This window comes from Cyprinodon variegatus, unplaced genomic scaffold (genome assembly GCF_000732505.1).
Source record: "Cyprinodon variegatus isolate N-32 unplaced genomic scaffold, C_variegatus-1.0 Scaffold120, whole genome shotgun sequence".
NCBI classification, from domain to species: Eukaryota; Metazoa; Chordata; class Actinopteri; order Cyprinodontiformes; family Cyprinodontidae; genus Cyprinodon; species Cyprinodon variegatus.
The window spans coordinates 292201-295939 of record NW_015150573.1 but is presented as its reverse complement, the minus strand read 5'-3'; positions in this window follow the sequence as shown (position 1 = coordinate 295939).

Here is a 3739-nt window from a genome sequence, read left to right as displayed (position 1 = left end):
CAGAGGCAAAACATTTCAGAAACCGTATTTATCAAATATGATACATTTGGCATTACAGGGTTGAGATGGCAATCAAATTTAAATTGTAAACATTAAAATATTTAAATTAATCTGTGCTGAAACAAAACAGTTTCAGCACAGATTAATTCAACATGTATAGGAGGGCCCCTAATGGCTCTGGGGGCCCTATAAGTAGCTCAGTTTGTTTATCCATTGGGACAGATCTGGTTTCTAGTTTGCAGCATCTGTTAGTGGATCAGCCTGTTAGTTTGCGGCTAGGTAGTTAGAAGCTAGCTAATGTGTTAGGCTGTGAACGTAGGAGTGAGGACCTCTTAGAAATGTGAAGCATTTAGGGGTTTTAGGTATCCAGCCATATTGCATTAAGGTATCCAATCATTGTTCGCCCTTCATAATGTAAGGCTTTACACATGGAGGAATTGTATGACTGTAACAGCAGCCCGCATGTGGTCAGTAATGGTAATACACTCTTTAATAGATTCAATTCAATTAAATTCACTACATTTTTATTGTGTCATTTAACACGTCATCGCAAGACACTTTACAATTAAACTAGATCATACAGTCCAGTTGGTTCAAAGTTTCAAAGGAAAACCAGTTGATTGCATCGACTCATTGACTTAAAGGCAATCCCTCACACTAAGCATGCTTGTAGCGACAGTGGAGAGGAAAAACTCCCGTTTAACAGGAAGTAACCTCCAGCAGAATCAGGCTCAGTGCGAGCGGCCATCTGCCGAGGTCGACCGGGGTTCAAGGAGACAGAAGCAGACATAGAAAGGAACCTAGAAGCATTGATCTATAAATAATTTTCTATGTTAGAAATGGTAATAGTAAACTAGCTCCACTGAGACACGTTTCATGTCAAAGGGATAAAAGAGTGCAGATAAAGTTAAGGGCTGATTCTAGCTGGTTCTTTACGAGTCGTTTTCCACAATGGCGGTCATACAAACAAAACAAGCCGGTAAGGTACCAAACAGGAGATACGCATAGAGTAGAGCGGATGTAGATTTGACCAATCAGAGGCCTCCAATTTTGGAGAGGTGTACCAGAGTGTCTGGTATATCTGCGTTAACTGCGACACACACGCAGATCACCTGGTTTCTGGGTATAAATCAGCCTTTAGTCTTAGTAGAAGCTAAGTCCGTTTCTATGTCTAGCAGAGAAACAGGACTAAGCACTGAAAGGAAGGCCCAACTCTATCATCTATAATCTTAGGCGTTGATAGCAGCAGCCCAGCTGATATCTCTCTCCAGGTTGGTGACATTTGATTACTTCTTCTTCAAGACGTATAAAAAAGCCATTAAAATTATTGTCTTTCCATCTTATTTCTTCCATCTTTGACACAACTTGCTTTGCAGAATTCAGCCATAATCTGTAATCTTCCCCAGCAGACCATTAGTGCGTTGCGCTTCAGTGCGTGAGCGCTGTTGAAGCTTGACAGGAAGGAAGCCGTGTGAGCACTTCCAAAGCTTTAACGAAAGGCTTTTTACTGCCCTGGGTGTTCATCCATTACCATGCTCAGGTGTTAACAGGTTCCATGTGTGTTTACACTTCTTATATTGTTCCACATGTTTGCTGCCTCCACCGTGGGCACAAGGCTTTTGAGGACAATTATTACAGGACCTGCGGGAGCGCGGGGAGGGGAAGTGGGAGCACCACCCGCATTGAAATCACTTCCATGCTGCAGGAATTAAAACTCACCTGAGGAGGAGGGACAATTTGGAGGTGGCGTCGACGTTGGGAAGGCGGTGAGGTGGTTTCTGCTGGAAACAATGAAAATGTCAGGGAGGAGGGGGGGGCGCTTGTAGTAGCTTTAAAGTGAACAGGGGCTCTTTTGACGGAGGCCTCATTAAATTTGCATATGAATGTAAACAGTTTACGCAGCTTGTGCTGCGCTAAAAGGCTAATCCTAATAGCTGCCTGTATGGGGGTGGGCTCAGCTGTGTGTCAACTTGTTTTCTTGCCTCTCTGGGCCCATTTCAGATTTGAACACTAATCTCGTCAAAGCCGGTAATCCTTCTGGGCACCCCGGTCGTTATTAATGGGATGTTTTCCAGTTTGACTCGGTCACGGTTAAGATGGGAGCTTTGGTTTGAGTTTTCCATAAGTGATGTGGGTGTAATCAGTGTAATATAATCAGTAGTTAAGATCGAAGGCGAATGGAGGCGCTGCTTGACACCTCTCTGCTACCACAGGACACCCATGGGTTAGCCAACAAAGTGGGATCAGGCTAAAGAAAACAGCCGTCACATTAGGCAGCCAGGGGACAGTGTTATTATTACAGGGCTAATGGTCCTCTGGGAGGCCTTGCGCCTTGCTAATGCACGCCGCCGCTAAGTGGTCAGCAGCTAATAGTGTTTTCCTGTCCTCCTAATGGATAGAAACGAGGGCTTCGCTTTAGCCAAGTGGACCTCAACAAATCCTTACTAGATGTCTTGTGAGTTGCAGTTGCTACGGTAACTGCAAAGGCCATAGAGTGTGAACTTTTCAACCCAAACACCGCCCCCACCCTCCTTTTAATAACCCATTGTGTGATGCACACAACACACACTGCTCCAACCAGGACATTCAGACTCCCTTAAAATAAAAATGTAAATATTCCGAAGGAGTTTGGAAACTCCCGTCCAATGGGAACGCCGACTTAAAAAGTTTGCGTCCCGTATTCAGCAGGTTATTTATTGCTCTAGGAAACTTAAATCACTCTATTCAACTTGTATTTTCAGGCAGAAACAACAAAAGAAAAAAACCGAATGTCTTACGAATATTATCTTTTAAGAACAAACATGTATTGTAAAGCAAAAGGAAAAATAAACCCGGCTTTTAAATCAATGCAACTCAATGGATGTTTGAGCCTGCAAGGAAAAAATATATAAACACACAACTGCCTTCTCAATGAAACATGGTGGTGGCAGGGTGATGCTGTGGGAATTTAATACAGCCAAGTGAAAGGATCTAAAAATGGTGCCATCCTGAACACTGCAAAAACAATCCAAGAATGAGTGAAAATGTTTTAAATTAGGTGTATTTATGCTTGATTTGAGTAGGTAAATAAGATGATTTCCCAATGAAATGAGGATCTTTAATCTTTAAATAAGGTAATTAGATAATATACACTTCAAGACAATGAATTTTTTTTTCTAATTTTAAATGCAAATTGTCTTGTTCCACTGGCAGCGTCTCACTTGCCTCAATTCAAGAACAAACGCACTTATTTTAAGAAAAAAATTACTATATCTACATTTTTTCCAGTGAAAATCATCCAGAAAGTGGTAAAAGATTTGCCTTCCAGCAGGACCTCCATGCTAAACGTAGAGCTAGAGCGATTGGAACGTATTAAACTGAAACATTTTTCTATCCTTCAGCGGGGTATAGTCAAAGTCCTGCACTCAACCTAAAGGAAAACTTCCAATTAGAATCTGTAAAAAGGGAGGCCAGATAAAAAAAAAAAAAGCAGGCCACACTTTTCAGATTTTATTCCTACAGAAGAATAAAATAAAAAATCTTACATTATAGTTATGCTTCATTTTGTTGATTTTACACATATAAACCACTGCTGTGAGGAAACATGCGCCATGTTTACTGAGAAGCACTATTTGATTCTACGGAAGAGAATTAGGGCCACTGAAAAAAAAAAAAAAAAAAAGTTAACTGATTTTTACATTTTATTTCAGTTTAACATGGGAAAAAGTCAGAATTCCGTAATTAAAAGTCAGAATTCCGT